Source organism: Lagopus muta, chromosome 5 (assembly GCF_023343835.1).
Source record: "Lagopus muta isolate bLagMut1 chromosome 5, bLagMut1 primary, whole genome shotgun sequence".
Taxonomy (NCBI): Eukaryota; Metazoa; Chordata; class Aves; order Galliformes; family Phasianidae; genus Lagopus; species Lagopus muta.
The window spans coordinates 19,745,338-19,766,946 of NC_064437.1; the positions used below are offsets into that span (position 1 = coordinate 19,745,338).

The window sequence follows — 21,609 nt, forward strand, 5'->3', positions numbered from 1 at the left end:
AGTAACTCAGAGTTGCCCCTCTTCTGCAACTTCGCTGCCTCTGCGTCTGTGTGCTATCATGTGCAGCTACTTAAGAGCAGAAAATGAGCAAAACCTCTGCAGGCTGCCAGAATGTCATACCGCCTGAGCCTTTCTGGAGACTCCCAGATGAGGACAATAGATTGGCTGTGCCATCCGTTAATTTTAGTACACTTTCAGTGTCCTTGCTCTTGCTAATTCTTGCAAGAGTTCCCACTGAAATATATAAATGTGTGTGTCTTGCTATCTGTGAAAAACGTTTTGTGTACTAACATATCAGCATATTAAATCCAACTTTTAATTTCTTCCTAAAAGACAAAAGGTAATTTCTCTGCATGTTCATTTTTTTTCCTACTAAACTTCAATCTCTTGGATTAACTTAATCATACTTTCACACCTTAGAACTAAGCCTCAGAGCAATACAACTGCAAAGTGCTGGCTTATTATATGTTATAATTAGTGAACACTGCACAAAATTTAACAATAATATTAAAATAGAATTGAAAAAAATGTCCTTAAAAATAATAGCTGAAATTTGGCGTACACATTGTTAGCAGCAGGTGCTGTTTCAGCAGTTTCTTTTGTTATAACTGTTTTGAACACTCACTTCCAGAAACTCTAGAGACCTCTCATGATTTTTTTTCACCTTTTCACAAGAAAATCAATATGATTCTTTGCAGTATAATTTGAATAAAGCATAGCAAATACTTGTGTTCATCTGTGGGTTTAAATAAGATATTGAGTAGCTAAGATAATGAATAGAGCTGAAGGTCTGTGTACTGTGTTGTACAGTCACATAATTAATATGGCAATAGATAAAATAGGCTGTCAAACCAATTGCTTATTAATCACACTGTTTCCTGTCTTTATGTTTTGGACATTATAACCCCAATAAAGTTCTTCTAATGAGTATTTTTTGAGCCCAACATATAATTAGCCTGATTTTACCTGAGTCAGACTATTTGTAAAAGTTTTAGACAGTTTCTGGAAATGCAAGCTAGTGCTTTTCTGTTTGCTGACAGAACCAATTAAGTGTCCCTCTCTGCATTGTAATTTTCTGAACAAATCTCCATCTGATTGTGTTTCTGTCACATAACCCCCAAGTTTCATCAACTTACCTGAACAATTTCAGAAGAAAAACCAGATGCAGTGGTTAATTTTATGGAACAGACACAAAATTTAAATCTCGTTTCAAGTCTTTTCATGGAGGAACAGAATTCCAATTCATTTAATTTTGCAGTGTGGCAATTTTAGCTTGGTTTTCTTCCCATTGAAATCTGAACAACTTGCTGGCAAACAAGTGGGTCCCAATATACAGAAAAAATAATAGCTCATTCTTCTGCCTTAACAGAGCACAAAAGAACTATTTGTCTGGACTTGTAGCACATGGTCATATGGGTTTACCTTGAGCTTGCACTGCACAGAAATATAAATATGCTAAGATGGATACACACACAGCGCACCAATATGAGTTTGTTTACTTTTTGTCATATGTAGCCTATTGGTACTATTACAAAAATCTATTTGTATGGAGCTTTGTTGCTAAACTTCAGTGACCTAGGACAGTCAGAAGCTTTACCCACAAATAAAGTTAAATCTATATCGCAGCTAGTTTAATTATTCTAATGATGGTGGTAGTAAATGAAATGGCTTAGAATCAAGCATTAGTGAACCTATTTGGGAAAAAGAGTGCTGAAAATCCTGTTGTGTTCTAAGGCTCACAATACATCATTTGATAAATTACTGTTCAGAGTCTCCCTTGTACAACACATGGATGAAAGACACAGAAGCTATTATCCTCAGAAGTATTCGTTTAGGTACTGCACTCTTACTGATTTCATCTAAAACCTTTGAGGATCTAGGTAGAGCTCTCATCACTTGCTTCTCTGTGCATACAGAGGTCAGATGCAATTTAAGACATTGCCTCCCAGATAAAAAGCACTGTGATAACAACTGTTATCTTACTGAGTTCAGGGTTTATGCTGCACAGACACAGCAGTCAGCCAGGGTCTGGTTAGAACAGGATGGTTTGTGCCCTCAGTAAAAAAAAAAGGCAGAGGTGCAGCTGTGCCTCCGTGTCTACCTCTGGACCCATCCACGCTGCAGGCAAAGTGTAGGGGAAGCAGCCAGGGCTCAGCCCTCCACCACTCTTCCACATACCTCCAATGGTTTTCTCACCTGCACACATACAGAGATCTAAGTGAGGAGAATGAATTCAGAAGAGAATTTTAGAATCTCAGAAACATTGGAAACAGGATAGCCATATTTAATTTTTGTGTCTTATAGCAATTAAGTCATTTCCTTTAGAAAGCAATGTAGAAACAGAACAAAAAAAACTCTAAAGCTAGAAAGAAATGTAACCAGCAATGACAGTTGTTTTGGGCCAAAGTGACCGGTTCCTAGTGATAAGAGGAATCCATAACAAAAAGTAGAATAATTTGCACAGAACTGACCAAGTCTAAAAAACAGATGAAGGGAAAATACCATGCAGGACCATTTTGATTTTCTAAGCATGCAGGTTCATAATATTGCATATGTCATATTTCTCCTCCATGTCATGTCAGGCATCTAAATTCTGTTGTGTTCATATAAGAGTGTTTGAAAATAAACCTTTTAATTTCAATCTCACTACAACTGATTCCAAAGCCAGCTGTGTATTTATCCAATCCAACAAAGAAAAATTTTCTCTTCTGGCAATCCCAACTTGGCAACAGAACTCTAATTTGCCTAAGACATGATCATCCCATGGAGAAAAAGATGATATTATTCACTATCTTCCTTCATATGATTAATGAGCAAAGAGGGATTTTGGAGTTATCAAGCATAGCTTGCACCCAGAAATTAAATTCAGCGTATTTATTGACAATAATTGTTTTAAAATGTCTTGCTTCAGTTTTCAGCCAGATGCCTTACATTGATCTCTGAATAGTTGCTTTTATTTTACCCTTTTATTTTTTTTCCTATTTCAAATATTTTTTATTAAGGCAAGGAGAAGATTACAATTACATTCTTATCTTAAAAGCTCAAAGTGTGCTCAGTGCTTGTATCTGTACTGACCTTTTATCACTCTGCAGCCTGCTAGATAATTCATATTCTGTTACAGTATGCATTTGATTTCTCGTATAAGTTAAATATATATTTTTTGTCTACATTTTATCACATGATATAAATGTGAGAACCCCAGGCAGTTGATCAAAATCATCATGCAAATTGAATTTCAAAAGAAAGTCAAACCAGAAGTTGTGATCCTGTGAATTATATTAACATTGGCTTTTGGAAGTTTGTGTTTCAGTATTTGACAATAAAAGATGTGTTACCATTATTTTCTTAAAATACATCACATTCTTCTTTCCAGACTGATTAAATATATAAATGTAATGGTCTCTCCTCTTGAAAGTTAGCAAGTTTTTATACTTATCTGTACGCGGATATATCTGCTAGCCCTTCTATATCTATACACTGACATTCTGCATGGGGAACTATGACAAATTCAGAACTGGAAAGCCCTGTTTTCCATTTCACCTTTGTCTGTGTGCCTGTAAGACAATCCAATCTATCTTATTACATCCTTCCACCAGTGGCAGTTGTAATGCTTTTATCTTGCCAGGATATAGCAGGATTTCCCCTCAGCACAGGTGCTGCACAGACTTCTAGTTCTAGTTTTAGTGCCAGGACTGGTGCTAGCAAGTGCACTGCCTCTTCAGAGCCAAAGGGAAATAAAACACAGAGAATTGACTCACAGGTACCAAGTTCTGAACAATGCCATCCCCAAGGAACATTTTTTCCTTGTTTTTTTATACACAAAATACTGCTTTCACAATATCTATTTTACATGACTGTTATGCAGAATGAAGAAATTGTGTGTGTATAGGGATTTGGATGTCAAAGAAACAGTCTGCTTCAAACTACTCTAAATTTAAATGCAGAATAATTCTCCTTAAACCAATCCAGAATCCCACAGCTTCAACTCAAGGCAAAGTATGACTTACAGGTGTAATAACAAGTAAGGCAAAATTACAAACAAAATTACATTGTTATCAGACCTGATTCTCAGATGATTCAGAAACGCTGATTCCATTAACCTCAGTGGAAGCATGCTGGCTTACTACATGTGCTGAAATCCTGGGTCTTTTAGAGCTGAGAAAAGACAATGTGAATATGTTTATTAACACAGTAATTCCAAGATACACGGCCCACAAAACAGCCATGCAGATATAGCAATACATAGACAATTTCTTACTAACAAAGTATGATTATTATGGAAGGTTATTACTTTTTAATGAGATGTTGGATTTAAAGGAGAAACAGAAGGCTCATCTCTCTGCAGAGAGGGTATTTTGACACCAAAAAAAAACAAAACCAGAACACAAACTTTGCATTTTACAAAAAGGATGAAATGAACCATCTTTCCTCTATGAGGAGCAGAGAGAAAATGAAAACATAAGATGCTTTCTATATATAGTATTACACAGATTCACATAGTTACCATAATATGGCCAGTTGGAATCAAGTCTCAGACTGCTCTTAGTACTGCCTCATTAAAATCTGTCAAACATCATGAAAATGGAGTAACCTGCAAAAAGAAATAGGTTAGAGAGACATTTGTATGTGCTCGAAGACATTATCAAAAGCACCTGTGTGCTGGAAGGAAAGCCTCTGTGAATAGAATAAGGATTGTGAGTTAGGTAACACCTGTGTGGGGGGCAGCTCGAGAAAATAATGAGTCATAAAACAAACAGAAGGAGGAATAGCACAGGGCTAGTTCATATAAGTTAGCATCTTGCAAAGAAGCATGAGGCTCTTAATACACTGCAGCTCTTTGGCTCAAGATCTCTGATAACAAAGTGATCAGATTTGCATTCACTGAAGTGAACAGAAATTGAGCATCAACATTTGTATGTTTGACTTTTATTAGAAACGTTTTTCCCCTGCAAAGTTAAGGATTGGATTGGTGCAAAGAAGTTCTCTTGATCTTGCCCAGGTATCAACTGTTCCAGAGCTGTCCAAACTCTTCTAATGACAGGTGCTACAATCCCACTGCTCCCAGTTTTAATCCCACATCCCTAGAAATATCTCAGTCACTTGTTGGACTGTCAATGAACCATTTTAGAGCTAAACCAGCAGAATACTAAGCAAACAAGTATTTTCTGATGCACTGGAGAAGCAGGAGCAGCCAGGGAGAGCAGCATCCTGTGCTGGGAGGGAAGAACCCTGGAGGCTGGGCTGCAATGGGCTGCCCCACAGCAGCATTCTCCTCTCTATCATGAGATCAGTCACATGACAGTTATTGGTATTTGTACCAGATAAAGCCACACAGTTTCAGATGAAGAAGCAAGTGGATAACAGGGAGACATCCTAAAAAAAATAAAAAAATAAAAAAAAATCAACTGTTCTATTTTCTCTCCACCCTGCACTCCAAAAATAGAAAAAGAAAAAAAAAAGCCACCACAGAGCGTACAGAACAATACTCTTGTGTTGAAATGACATAGGAACTTCTTACAGACAGAAAAAATGATATTATTCTACATGCAGGAACAAAATGAACAATAGCAATGAGTTGGAGTAGAGCTCATTTCAAAACAAGCCAATTTGAAAAGAGGGAAAAAAGTTTCCAGGTACTGCAGTATTTTTGGCACTATGTCAAAAGGAGCATTCTGAATAACAAAATACTAGGAAATTCATAAAAAGTTAAACAAGTAGCATTATTTGTTTTCTTTAGTCAGATGATTTTAAAATGGTTAATATTTGATAGCACAATGATAAATATTTTAATACAGTGTATTGCAGTCAGTAAGGAATAGATCAAAAATATACAAAGTAAGATCCGTAAGATAAACTTTTATTAGGCACATGAAATAGAACATAAAGCTTGATAGCAATTACTGTTTAATCTATTCACATTTGGAAACATGTTGAAGGGAAAACTTATAAAACAGTTAATTTTTATGAATTATTAAGTGTTCTTTTGAATAGTGATGAGCAGGCCTTTTCCTCTGAAAATCTGTCCTGTTTTCCTTGTAAGCCTGCTCAGTGGCCATAACTACAATTTGCCTGCTCAGTATGTTTTTATGTGGACAGAAATAAAAAGATCTATTCCACCACAGACACACTCAGATGGGACATTTTTATAAAGAGTCCTTAAAAGGATCATTTTAGGAGCAAGTTAAATAATTTCCATCCTACTTACCTGGAGTTAAAAACTACTGACCCAAAGCAATTAAAGACAGTCGACACTTCCTGCCATGCCATCAATACAACTGACGGCAGTGCTGACACCAGAACATGCTGATAATTAAAGCTTCAGTATTTAGGGCTTTAACTTCATTTACATGTTGGCAAATATATCTCTCCCCAGAGATCTTTCTGTTCATGCTGATGGCAATGTGAAAATCAAAGTTTAGTTGATAGGTGTGAACTTGTAAGGTGCTGACTGTCTTCCCTAACAGAAGCTAGCCTCCCCCAGTGCAAGTAAAATTAAAAATTAAAATAAAGGCTGTTAATATTATGCATTAATAAATGGGTACCACTGAAGCAGGTATACCAATATTCAGTCTATCTGTATATAGCTGATGACTCAAAGCTTTTTAAAGATGTACCGCTACTATCTGAGGTACTTCCAAAAATTTTGGATTTCCTTATTCGTTGACAGTATCTGTTATGAATAATCTATAGAGGTGTGAAACATCTCAGACAACATTTTAAAGGAATTCAGTTGAGCCAAAGGATTTTTTTTTTACTTAGTATCAATATGTTGTACTTCAGCAATGAATTTCTGGAAATAATCAAGGCCTTTCAAGATCTGAGCTCCTAATTAGAATGCTTAACAGAACTATTTTTTTTCACTGTATTTCTTAATTTCCACTTCTGAGCATCTTACCTAGCCTGTAGTAAAGCTGGACTTCAAAACCTGCATGGCTTGCGATTGTCTTCACATTTCCAGGCCTGTCGACCCTTAGGTAGAAGCCTAAGAAAGTCTGCAACCAGGGATCAATTTACCCCAGTACTGTGTACCTGACAGTAGTGTTGAGTGGTATTTCATTTAGCTTGGGCATCCAAACTCTAGGAGGAAACAATATAGGGACTTTCTTAGCCAAAGAATTCATGAATACCTTCATACTTGGTCTTGATGAGACTTTGGTCCACTGATTTGTCTAGTCACTTGTTAAGAACAATAACAAATACAACAATTCTTCAACTGGCTGACAATTCCATTTGTTTTTTCCTAGTTCTTGGGCAGAAGAGATGTAATAATAAATGAATAATCATTTCCAGTTCATCTTTTCCATAATATTCAAGATTTTATAAATGTCTACTGTATTTTCCTTCAATATATCTTTGCTTTCATAAACTAAGTAATCCTTATCCATTTAATCCTCCCTTTACCAGTAACTAACTGTCTATATCTACAATCAGATGACTCTACTTTTTCTATTAATACCATATACCTTGTCAATATCTCATGTAGTATTAGAGATTGGTGCACCATATGGTGACAGTGTAGTGTTTTCTGTTCCATCTTTTTTTCCCAAACTAAAAAAGAAAACCAAGATTTTATTTGCCTCTGATGCAGAGCATTAAGTCAAAATTGTCAGTAAATTACCCAGAACTACTTTAAAGGTCTTTCCTAAATGGTAAAAGTCAAGTAGCTATATGGGTGGAGGTTTTTGCTAGGCATTACTTGTCATAACTGAAATTCACCTGTGATGTTACTCTATAATCACCCAGTGGCTTAGAGATACTTTTGAAAATCTTTACAGCACAACACTTTTATAATATGAGCAAACTTTATTACATTACTCTTCATTCATTTTTCTAGCACAGTTCTGCATGTTTAATTTCTGACACAAATCTTGCAGGTCTGAGTGGTAGACTTTTCAATTGTAATAACTGACTTTCATTCCTATCCTATTTCCCATTATTTATTCCATCATTAATGACGCTTGTAAAAATTGACACTTATTTCATGATATCTTTATGTTTATCTGAAAAACACTGCTGAAGGATCTCATGAAATGCTTTTGGAGATTGATGTTATCAACTTGATCATGCGTCCACATGCTGCTTACCAATTCCTTCAGAAAATCTTCAACTAAGTTTCCATGCCATTATTTCCTTTTATTCCCCTCTACACACACACACAAATTAGAAAGTTCATCCTTGCTTATCATACTTGTTCATTTATTTGCTAATTCTGTTCTTCCTTACAGTTCCTATCAAATCACTTCCTGCTGAAGTCTGTAGTTCTTCTCAATCTCTTTGGAGCTCTTTAGAAAAATCTCATCTGCTAAAGCTGCTTCTAATAGCAAATAAAGTCTGTCCCGACAATTAAATTTGTAAAATCACAGGTAACAGAAAATTGTTTCTGCTTTTTTTCAAAATCCTTGGATCAATATTATTTGTTTCCTGTGACCTGATACAACAGTGTTCTGAAATTTTTAAGAATGGTTTGTGCAGACCTTGAAATGCCTTCACAGTATGCCCCCATCAGGAGAAGCAGTGACATGGTAACCTCCTGAAGCTCTTCCACGTACTAAATACTTGATAGGTTTTTTTCCACATCCATACCTGATACATCATCCGTTTGTCCTACAGACTTACAGGAAAGCTTATGCTTCTGATCTATTTTCAAAAACAAATTTATTGCTGATTTTATGACTTTAATACATTGCCCTAATTCATTTATGGCCTGCCTTGGTGCCTTAACATGTTCTTGAAGTTAATATCCTTGAGTTGATGCTCTTTTCTTTTTTCCTTCATTTTATTATAATTTCAGAGTTCTTCTTTACTGTTTGTAAATAAATCTATTGATAATTTTTTTTGTTTTGATATTCACTGTGCATCTATAACATGACTGGCTCACCAAATCATCTGCAGGCATGGTGCTCCTTTGGCTTCTTTCTTGCTGATAAGTGTCCTACCTACATAATCCTCACCATTGTTCATGTACTAACCCTTACAATGACTTCAGATTCACCCCATATTTAAGCTTATAAGTAAATATTTCATCAACAAACATGAGAATGATAAAATGAGAAACAAAATCATAAGTGCCAGTCCATGTTTTTAGCCAGAACTTTGACTGCTCCTCATATAAGAACAATGAAAGTAAATAAAGTTTTGCAGGACTCAGCCAAAATGTATTTAGAGGGGAATGAAAGCCCAAACACAAGTATTGTGATATTCAGTACAATATTAATGGTGTTGTTCCTGTAATTTTAATTCATCACTGTGCAATTTTGAGATAATCTTGCTGATTATGAATGGCTCTTCCCTCGTGTTGGACTATATCCAGCGGCAAAATCACTAACATAAACTTTTAATGGGAGCCAAGTCAAGCCTGTTGTAATTATCTTGGCTATTCTAAGGAGAATAATTAAGTCTTTAATAAAAGTTTTACTGTGATGATCAGGTAAGAAGAAAGAGATGTGACAGTAGTGGAAGTTTTCTACAGAGAAGAGAGAAGAGTTTGATCGTAACTCAGATGTTGATAATTAATGTCTGTAGGACCTCTGTCAGCTTGGTGAATTATAAAGGGAACACATTCATTAACATCTCTTATTACAGTACACTGCTGGAGCACATGATGATTAAAGCATTATGCCCAAAACTACTTTGCGGCTTTTTATAACTACAGCTTGGACAAGTACTTCTTTATATGCTATTTTCTTCTACTCTTCTAATAACTGCCTTTTGTTCAGATAGAACTGCAAAGCTACATATTGACAATTATGTGGATGCCATTGGCTGAACCTAGAGACAACATTTTGATTTGTACTTCTTTTTGTAGATCAATTTACACACAATATTTCCTCACTAAACTTAAGGCAGTAAGTTTGAAAATCTTTTGTACTCTGTAGACATATGTGGATCCTGTTTATTTTCCATATGTACAAAGCATAAACTACAAAAAAAACATCTGCTGATAAAGAGAAATACTGTTCCAGCTTAGGAGGTCAGCGGTGGAACTGTATAGTGAGCATCTCTGAATTGCTGAACAGTCAAATTTGAAGGCTTTTCCAATGGGCTCAAAAATCTATTCTTGCACTTCAAAACTGCTAGGTTATAAGGAGCTTAGTCATAATGTCTTTGCAGAATGAACTTTCCCCTGAAAAGTTATTTACATTCATATTAACTAGCACCCGAGCAACTATAGGTCAGGAATGCACAAGAATTAGAATCAAAAGAGCTCCCAGCTTTTACCCATATACACTAGCCATTTTCAGCTCCCATACACACTGACTGATGCAGGAACAACAAACATCTCCAGTATTCTGAGCACAAAATATATGTCCATAGCAGACAATTCTCAACAGAGCACAACTGTGTCCTGTTAATGAGAATGCTTCATCACTGAGCTCTGAATATTATATGTACTCTAAATGGAAAATGAATTTCCCTTTTAAGTCAAAATATTTTGAAATAGGACTCCTACTTTGAAGAGTTTAGAATATCATTTCTAAGAAGAGAGAGTTTTACCACACTCTTTAAGAACTGAAGCTGCATTTTGACGGAGAGGCAATAAGCACTGAGTCGAGCCCAGGGAGAACATGCTACTCTCACAAGGTTCAAAAAAGCAGCTTACTTCCTACTGATTTCAAGAACAGGAGAATCCCAACATGAGATCTAAACTGGGACTGTTATTGCAAGGAAATTTATATTGAGGGCAAAAATAACACCCTTAAATCAGCCCCATTGTGCTGGCATTATACAGCAAATTGCAGCTCTCTGCAAGACTTCAGTTATAAGGAAAAAAAAAAATCTCATTCCACACATATTTACAGACAAATTACAAAATTGTATTACAATGCAAATGTCTCAAAAAAAGAAGAGCCAGGTGTTTTGAAATGACTCAAATTACATGCGCACACGTGCCATTTGGTACATTGGGAGGCACATGAAACAAAGGCTGTGTGTGCACAGCATAACTTCTGCACTGATTTGGAAATTTGGATCCAGATTTATACCACCTATCAAAATATAACCATATACTGCTATAATTTTTACGCAATGACCTGAGAGCTGTGCTTGTTCATGCAAAACCCTCACTGATTTAACACACAAATGCTGCTTAGAGAAGTGTGCTTTGGTTATATCTTTCATTCAGTGGCACAATGACAACTTAACGACGCTACAGTCCACGCCTGCTCTGCAGCATTAGAAGACCTGAAGTGTACTGCAGGTAGAAAACACAAAGCCAGCTAAGATGTGTTGGGTACCTCCTGCACCTTCTCCCACCCATCCTGGCTTTGGCCCAAATCCCTCTGGTCAGTTCCTCTCCTCTTCAGCATTCATCCTTCTTTGAGCTTAGCAAATGTTCATTCTGTAGCTTTCTTGCAGACTTCAGAAAGGCATCATCCCACTCAGATCTGCCATCTTACCAATTGGGAAAAGTTCTCTCAAAGAGCATTTCTTACTCCCTCCATGCTCTTATTTCACTGTCTGTATGTTTGGAACCTCAGCAGTTAAGGAACCCTGTGGGAGTCTATCCTGCCCAAGACCATCTGTCTGTGCAGAGATTGGCCTGTGACATGACGGCTACCTTGGCTTGCCATGTGGATCTATGGAGCAGGAGGAAGCTCAGTGTTTGATCTCTCATGAAGAGAGCATGAATAGTACTACAAAAAAAGTCATCTTACCTGGAAGTACAGCCTTTTCTTGTCTTCCAACACCATGCACATGTATCTATGTATCTACCACCCAGCACTTTACACAGGCATGCTGCAAACACAGGTTCCTCACGCAGGAGGGAGTGCAAAGGAATATATGCAGTCCTGGGGAAGATCAGTGACCAAAGAAGGCAGATTTCCATTGCAGTCTCTGCCAAAGCTGCCGAAAGAGAAGGATAAACATGATAGGAGTTATGCACATCCAGCTTCTGTAAGGTTGGGTTCTGCATGGGGGGATGTCTGGGGACAGGAAAGAGTAGACTGGAAAAGATAACCTTGTCAGGAAATGCAACTTTTTATCTGAAAGTTATTTAGCAGAACTCTATTTCCATTTTCTCTAAGAATCCTTCAAAGAAAAATACTGTTACTTTAAAAATAAAAATAATAAACCTTTTAGAAATACATTTTCATAAAAATTGAACATTTTGTGTGTGACACTTCCATATCTAAACTGAAGGAGAGTGTATGAGTTAGTAACATTACTACCTGCAGGGCTCTAAAAGAGTGTGAGGAAAAAAGTCAGTTTTGGCTGTTAAGACTCATATGTAAGTGGAAAACTTTTTGAGTAGTGCTATCATTTTTCGTATCACGAAGGTTGAAGGTATTGATATGACATATCTATAGAAACATAACACACTGATTATAGAGGAACATACTGAACCTCTGTCCAGATCAATGTAGATGTCTTATTTTTTAACACTAATATGACTTGGCAATCTTCTGAAAATTGGAGAAAATAGCTGTAAATAAAATAAAGCAAGTAATTCTAAGTGAAATAATATTTTGCAGTTATCTATTCCTTGAGGGTCTCAGGTTACTTCAGTCTTCACTAATAATTAAATTTTAGCACCTTTGCACATCAAAAGTTATGCAAGAACTTTCCCTCTGTGGAGTACAGAAGGAAACAGTTTTGCTCTTTTAAGAGCCCCGTAACTGGATTTTTTTTTGTATCTGATTTCTCTTAATATTTTGTCAAAGTATGATCAATACTCATATTCAGAGATGCTATCTTTAGTTCATATCACATTACGAACAACTTTTCTGACACTAACTGTATAGCTGATAAAATGTTATTACAACCCTGTTACCTTCTAATTAACTTAATTGTAACAACTGCATAATATTATTGTGTAAAATATGTAGGTCAGTGTGTTTGTCCATCTTCAAATCAGCCAATCTTCCATAACATATCATGAATTCTAATTGCAGACTTACCAAAACATCTCTTTTGGAAAGACAAATCAATAGTTATGGCCTTAGAAATTTTGTTAGGAGGCAGTATAGTTAAACCAGGACAGCAATTTTGTAGTGTGTTTTGGTACAAGTGTCTTTTGGACATTTATGCTGAATTATGTGATAATAACTAAATTAACTAAAACACTGGCTAAGTTGATGCTGTTGGTTACATCTCTGTGGCGTATTGCAGCAAAACTAGTGCACCTGAAAAGGATCATTCTGAAAGACCAGTATCTATTTTCCATCTGCGATCCATCTATTACCCAACTAATGGCTGCCCTGTCGCGAAGATAAATGCACACTGATGCCTAGAGCTAGCCTGTGTGTAGCAGTAAATATTGTTGGTGAAAACTCTCATGAAGTACTTAATAGCTTTAATTATTTGACGCATTAACTTATTAGTTCTCATTTTTGCTGAGTGGTAAAAGCTAGCTTATTGAATCACCTCATAGATATTCCAGTGAAAAGAGTAGGAAAATAAAGCACTACAGCAATTAAAATCGCATTTCCAAGACAGCATATTATCATCCAGTGTGTTTCAGAAAGGAATTATGACATGAGATCAAAAGATCATTCCTTGATTTCATTTTAATGAGATAACAATATAAATAAAATCAAAGCCAAGATAAAGCAAAAGAGACAGTAAAGTTTTGCAAATGTTTCTTTCTGATATATGAAGTAGCCAAAGATTTAACTGGTCAGATTAGAAGAAAGCACACAAATGACATCATTATTTCTAGTTGTCAGAATATTTAAACATTTTATGCAATTGCACATGCCACTTATAACTAGATAAGATTGCATATTCTTTTTTTAACTTTGTAGTTGGTAAATGTTTTTAAATCTGAGACTCTCCAAATTCCCTTGGAAACAGTGATCAAATGTGCTGTTGCATACATCTAAAAAGACAGTACAGTGCAGTAAACAGCACAGGAATGCACAGGACCTGCATTTGTACCCTTCTTTTGTTAGGGCAGGCAAACCATTTGACTTCCCTTGGCATCAACCTCTCTATTGTTCACTGGCAGCAGTTACTCTTTAGTCTCTCTGAAGAGCTTTGTGAGACCTACAGGGGCAATGTTTTTATCCCCACTCCAGAGTCAGCTTAACAAAAGCACTCTGAAGATTTTCATCCACATTCAACACAATTTGTCAGTGTAAATTCCCAGCATTATTGCTTTAACAAGAAAATGTTATACCTCAGATTTCAGGTACTTTGCAGGAGCTATATAAATACCTTTACATTGTAGCTAATCTTCACAAACTTTGAAAGTTCACCTGCTGAAAGATCCTAGGCCATTTACTTTGCACATTCATGTTTCAGTGTTCCATAGCAGAGTATTATCCTAGCACCTTATGCAGAATTTCAGTTTTGAAAAGTACATGCTAGAGAAATGCAAATTCATTGTAAAAGCTTGGTTTTAGCCTTACTTATGGTTACCCTAACATAGCTGAAAGTCCCAATTAAATGATACAGAAATATCTTGTATCTATCAATTGCTTCAGAGTTTCTTTTCCCTTTGATTGTTACATGTGCATCCTATTTTAATATCTTTGCTACTTATGACAGTGTAATTTAAGATTACTGATGTTTCCATTGGGTGGAAGTCGCAGTGAAGCTTCTGACAGATACTGCTCACAGCAACTCAGTTTTTATAGGAGTCACTTCCAATGCTTGTTGCACAGTAGCACTGTATTACAGCAGATGTCAAATGCAGACAAGGAAGTGGTGCATGGCAGGGAACCTGCAGGCAGGAGGGCTGCAGGCTAACCAGGGAAGTTACAATCTGCAGGGGCCCTAAGATATTTGGGGAACCAAATCCAACCACCAATTGTGCACAGGGCCTTCTGATAACCACTGTGTCCTCTGTATCCAAGGGGTCATTATGCTTAACCAGTGTATTGATAGTCGCTATATCAAAATCCAGACTTAAACAAGTAGCCATAAGGGAAGAAGACAGATGGTTTATGAGTGTTCATTTGTCTCCAGGAACATAGAAATAACGGCACTACAGCTACAATTTTTTTAGGGGAATATGAGTGATAGGGGTATGTAGTGACCCTTTTGAGCAAATAAAGCTATGATGTAGCTTATTGCTTTCCTGAGATTATCCTAAAACATGGTGAGAGTCATAGTGAGACAGTGGTCCTCCATAAGCACAGCAATAAAAAATATGGGGCATTTTTTCTTCTCTTTGGAAATAATTCTCTTTTGGACAAGTAAAAATCAAAACCATCCAAATCGTACAACTAAAGGTTAATTAACCGCTTCCAAAAACCCTCCAATCTTTTCTGGTTTCATCTCAACCGTAATTCTTAGATGACTAAATCTGCATTTGTTTCCAGCCATTTTAACAAGCAATCTGGTGTTTTTTCTGTTAAGATTGTTATGACTCCACAATCAGGCAAGTATATGTATTCCCAAATTCTCCCCATCTCTCAGACGGATTTGATGTGTTTCTTCCCATTATCTTTTATTAATTATTCTAAGGATTTTAGATAAAATGAGACATGAAAAATGATAAAGTAGTCACAAGTTGTGAAATAATTTCCTACATCCATCTGTCACCATGCTTAAAAAAAAATAAAATTGTTCTATGGTGGAATTTACACTTTCAGTAGCAAAATCATGAAAGATGATTACCCACATGGATGCCAGGATAAACTGGAACCTATCTGCAAGAGAGGGGAATCACCATCCGTTCCATGGCTGTGCACAGGGAAGAGCTCTGAACAGTAGCTGCATCTTCCAGTAGGAATTCTGAAGACTTTTCCTGCTATTTGAGTATAAGCAGTATATCTATGGAGTGAAAATGGTGCAGAAAAAGACTGAAATTAGACATAGACAAACAATCCAAGAATTCTACCAGAAACTTGCACAGTAAGTGCAGTTTATTCATGACGCACCTATTATTTACTCTCTGATGACTTGGATAAAGCTGGCTTCACTTAAAAAAAAAAAAAAACCTTTGTGCCCCAAACTTGCATTTCTCAGAGAAGATGGAGATGTCTGCCCTTAGAAACTATTCTCACTTGGTCAATGTTTATTCCCTTGTATTGTTCACAATTTTATTAATCATAAATAATTTCAAAGTTGCACCAGAGATATTTGTATTATTTGTCATTTTATGGCAGTAAGTTTGACACAGTAAGGTATGCCTTAGCCTTCTACTTGTCTGCACTGATTTACTTTGTCTCAACTTCAGAATGTGCCTTGGTGTGTAAGCAAAAACCAGTTTTCTTCTTATACTACATAAGCATGTATCTCATCTTGATTTGGCAGCATCTTAAGATAGTTTTGTTTAACCCAGTGCAGCAAATGGTCAATTGCTGTCACTTCAAAAAATAAACCATTGTGGGTATATTTAAAGGAGCAATAACTGTTTTTTTATATCAGATCTGATTGATTTAAAACCTCTGAGTAGGTCTGATAAACACTCTGACATATATTCATGGCATTAATATATATATGTATATATGCACATACACACACACACATATATATACATATATATGTATATACATATATCGCAGTAAATTTAACTGATAAATTAATAAATAAATTTTAACAATAAATTTTAACAATAGTCTAATAGTAGACCTAGTTGGTAGAAAGCTAGGGGAAGAAGTCTTAGTGATGAAACCTCCACGTGAGTTACTGACCACTCTTTATTCAATCAGTAAGACACAGTTGCTAAAAAAATTTGAGGTTGTCATGCAGCATGCAACAACAATTGTTGTCAACATCTCAGAAGCCTGACTATTGAAAACCTTTCTCCGTGCTCTTACATACTTATTCCTAATATTTACTTTATATGGCTGAAATCTCATGAGAGTCAGTGGAGCTCCACATAAAAATCCTTAAAGCATAATAAGAACAGAATTAAGGTTCTTTCATACTGTGTAAAAATAATGTCATCTGAAAGAGACTGCTTTGCATGACCCATCTCCAGTAATGTCAGTTTGACAAACTGTAGGAAAAATATTAGTTCATGACTGCAGAGGTTTTCTTGTGCATGTTTGCAATGCATACATGTAGGTGGCAATATTCCTATCTATAAACAAGCTTCCTTTTCTGTTGCAGTTGTTCGGTTTTGTTGTTCATTGTTTGGTTTTTTTTTAATATATACATATATTTTTTGTTCTGGAGGGAGAAGGAAGAAGGGGCTGTTGTTTTGCTTTGTTTTAAAACTGTTTAAACGATTATATTTTTAAAGAATAATGCCCATTTTTTCTTCAGCCACTAGGCCTGCATGCTTTCAGTTATTAAGGATGGCTGAAATCCAGTCCAAAAAATTCTCGTGATTTTGGTAGCACCATTCATACAAATTACAGAGGAACAGTAAGGAAAATTCACTGCAGCAGAAATAGAGCAAAAACCTGTGACAGTTCTCTAGAATAGACCAAACTGTGTAATATACTAAGAGGTGAACCCATCAACATGTCCAAATCCTATAAGACGCAGGCTCCGTAAGATGAAAAGTACAAGTGTAGAGAGAGTTGAAAGAAGGGAGCTGTAAGAAATGATATAATAAAAAAAAAGTGCAATGAAGAAAAACAGTGGTGGGAGAGATCTAAAAAAAAAAAAAACACTGCTTGTAATGAAGGGGTTAAGAATTCTCGATAAAATAAAAAAGGACTTCTAATAAAAAGATATATTTCTTTAATTTCACTGTTAATGATCTTTATGCTGTTTCTACAAACAACAAACATTTCAAAATCAGTCCTGACTGTGACGAGAAAAGGAATGCCGTGTATCTCAGATCAAAAAAATTGTTTTGGTTTGGGGTTTTTGTCTGCTTGTTTTTTAAGTGAGCGTTCCATCCTTCCTCATGTTTGTTTGGCTGACCCACCTGTATATGATGCTACTGTAGGCAAGCTGAACCAAAACAAAGGTAGTATGAAGCAAGGTACAAAATATACTTTCTCCTCTCTTTAATGGCCTCCCTGAAGGATAAAAGGCTAAAAGAAATTAGTCTTAAATCCATTATGGTATTTTTTTCTTATCTGAGCAGCAGTCAGACCAAAGCCCTTGCATGTGCCCTGAAAAACCCAAGACAGTAAACAGAAAGAACACCAGCCACCAGTGCAATGCTATGTCCGAGGTGACACTCCAGATCAAAAAGAACATGGCTTGCATTTGTATTACTGTGTCTACACTTTAGCTTCATAGCTAAAATCAGTCCTAATATAATCTCCCTTTTTTTTTTCCAAGAAGCTGTTATGATAATAGAGTTTTGGACAGACTCAGAAATTATCATGTAATATTTGTGTCTGAACTTTTAAGAGGAAAGTAGACATTTGTCAAACATCTACACTACTCAATATATTTCATTATATACCTAAAAAATTCTCAGAAACACATATCAATTAATTCTTGAACAGCTTAAACTAGTGGAAAGACTAGGTTTTCTTCCCATTATTTCCCTTTTTTATTCCATTTGCAAATTTAATGACATTAGACTTACAAATCAAATAGTTTCCTGCAAATATTTTTGTAAATTGAGCTAAGTCATCATGCAGTATTTATAAAGGCTTTATCCTACAAAAGGAGCTTCAATAACTTATTAATGAATATTTTGGAAAAAACATGTAAGTTTTAGCTTAAAAAGTAATTACCATCTCCTACTAGTTGAAGACACTTGTTTGTTGTCAGTGGTTTTCCCCCATATTCACACATGGCTTTTTTCTGTCTCCTTTGTGTAATGTTTTTAAGGATTCCATAATCAGACTATAGCTTAGACCATAAACCAATGAACCATAAACCAATAATGAAGGTAAGGCAAAGATGGTTCAGCACTTCTCAGCAGTGGAGACAAAATTTTGCTATGAGGGGGCAGGAACATTGCCCAAATGTAACAGAATGCAGGAGGGATGCAGAGTGCAGAAAAGCCCCGTGTTTTCAGGCTCAATGCTCAGGGAAAAGAAAAGACTAAGGGTTACCTGTGTGCTGGACTTCATCAGTCCTACCTGCCCGCACAAGTACTTCTTGGGCTTCCACACAGAGCAGGCAGCCCAAGGTCCTGGCTCCCCCTGCTCTGCTCAGCAGCTGCCACATCACCACCTCCTCAGAATGAGCCAGAGAGCTGCTTCTGAAATACACGTTACAGTGCATATCCTAGCAAAATACCAAATTAACATTAGAAACATTATTAATTTTCCAAACAACAGTTAATATTCTTGCCTAAAATACTTGGCAGCATGTTGACTTGTTTTATTTGATGAATAAATTTCATTCTAGACTTCAGTGAAAACACTCCAATGAAAGTACTTCATACTGCTGATGTGTTGCACTTATTAGCAATCGAGAATCCAAATCCTAAGCTAAATAAACATAAAAATGGTTAGATAAGAAGTAGTTAATATTTAGGTCTTAAATATAATCCTCACCAGGCCGTCCAGAAGGTGAGGTGGGGGGGGGGGGGGGGAAGACAGGGAGGGAGATTCCATTTCAGATTTGTTCCCCTTCCAAATGGCTGCATTTGTTACCTACATGATACATACACATGGGTGCAAGTGAAAAACTAAAGAAATCTTTGACAATACAAGACTAACAGCTGAAAAATTTCCAGCTGCAAGTACTAAGAACATTAAACTCTACTGTATTTACCTTAATGCATTTCTGCAGGCAAACTTCTATGCATAAAATACTGAAGTTTTTTGGTTCATTCCTTAAGTACTTGAAAGAAAGCTTTTTAATAATATATTAACAGTCTGAATTAAAAACTTCACATCTGTAGCTCTGTATCCAGTATTTTGTAGGCAACAATAATTACACAGGGATTTTATATCACCCTGCATCAGTGCGTAAGGCAGAGCAGCCCTCATGGAGCACAGAGCCACATCAGTCACCCACATCCAGCACTCTGTAACACGACAACCAGCATCTGGGTGGATGGCCTCCTAGACAAAAAGCTATGATTGGCAAGATAACTGTAAAGTTATTGGAAAACAAATTTGTTTTTGGCAAATACTCAGAAAAAGACAGATAATATATTCAGGGACAAACATGAAGTGAAATATCTACCATTTAAAAAGCAGTATTTAATTGACTATCGATTTTCTTTCAATTAATCAAGGCAAACAATGGTCAGTACTGGTGGAACAGACATTTCACCATTTTTGCTGCCTAATTTGCAATGAGTAGTCCAGAGCAAATAGGCACAGTAAACGTACTGTCAATTATTTTTTTTTATTATTACATATACTTACCTATATGAAAATTGAATATGAAGCCTGAATAACAAGGTCAGCATTAACTACATAACTGTTGTGACTGAGGCTATATACCTCAAATATTGGCCTTCAAAAAACTTTTTTTTGGCCTGTCATCGTGATATTTTTCTAGGTTGTTTAGCTCACCAAACTTATTTGGTGATGAGTTATTATTTCCTGTACATAATAAACACTGTTACAGTGAATATAAGAGAACATTCAAATTCAGACATACATCTGTCACCTTCCTGGTACCTTAGTATCCAGATCCTGACATGGCAGTTCAGAAACAGGACAAAAAATTTTAATCCAGAGCTCTCAGAAAGGGGCTTTGATTATTGACGGCATCACTGAGACAGATAGTTTAGCTGCTCTCTCTCAATTAGATCTGTGTAAGTTTCTAACATTGTGTTATTATTTGGCTCACATGGATGCAGAAGATTAGAAAACCCTTTCTCAGCATCCTTCCAAAGTCCAGAGAATTTTTCTTTTTTGGAATGAAGGCCTGGACATAAAACATTGCCAGTAATATTCTGAGAACACAAAATTGTACAGATTTATGTAGAACAGCATCACTTAAGGGCTTGGGCTGCTTGGATTTTAGTTCTGATAAAACTGCATTTTTTAAAAAAAAGAAATTAACATCTATAAAACTGCTATACACAATTTTGAAGAGCTAAATAGAATGTTTTAAGTGAAATTAAGAATAATTTTCCCTTAGTCTGAATTATTAAGGTTATTTCCAGGCTAATATATGTATAAACAGCATATAATGCTGAGACTGTCTCAACCAAACCGTTCTCTAGTTCCCTGAGGGAAAGTTTCTTCTGTCACATCCTGCTTAAATAGGAGGTGCAAATCTTTACTAAAATTAACACTCCTGTGGAAGACAGAGCTGTATACATAGGACATATTTTACCATTGTTGTTCTCCAAAATAAAACAGATTGGCACATTCAAGTACTGTGTTCCTCTTGTCTCTACATATTTAACAAATGAAATATTTTGATAGTTTAAAAAAACAAAGCTGCCGGATTTTCAAATAGAAAATACTATGTAGCTGCTGCCTGTGTTATTTTCTCTCAAATCTTTTGTCAAATCTGACTTCTGAAGTCATTCTATTGGGCTAAAATGTCTAACCAAGATAGTTTTGAGTTGCCAGTTACCCCTTGTACCAAAGTAGCAAATCTAATTAAGAAGAAATATTTGATCTGTAATGGAAATAACTATCTTTTATTTCCGTATGCACATAGCATAAAATCCCCATTGGATAGCATGCTGATTTTCCTGCCTGCGCTTGCCTTATCTTTTTTGCATATTTTTATTCAGATCATTGATACGCACAGTTCTTGGTTATAAAATCTTGCCTTCTCATACAGATTTTTTCACTTTAGTAAAGCCATGTTGCATTTTTTACACTGTTTGCGTTGCCCAAATGCTTTGGATACCTTGTCCCTTTCAAGTAACAGCATCCC

The 21,609-nt window shown here is 36.0% G+C and overlaps 1 protein-coding gene and 1 long non-coding RNA gene across 9 annotated transcripts in view; one reads left to right on the forward strand and one right to left on the reverse strand.

Moving 5' to 3' along the window:
- Positions 1-21,609, forward strand: part of NTNG1 (netrin G1) — a 152,448-nt gene that overhangs the window by 127,753 nt on the left and 3,086 nt on the right. The window lies entirely within an intron of this gene.
- On the reverse strand, positions 11-19,313 carry LOC125694220 (uncharacterized). Its single transcript, XR_007377467.1, has 3 exons — positions 11,655-19,313; positions 4,505-4,591; positions 11-4,155 (listed from the first exon to the last, which is right to left on the reverse strand). It is a non-coding gene; the product is annotated as an uncharacterized LOC125694220 (long non-coding RNA).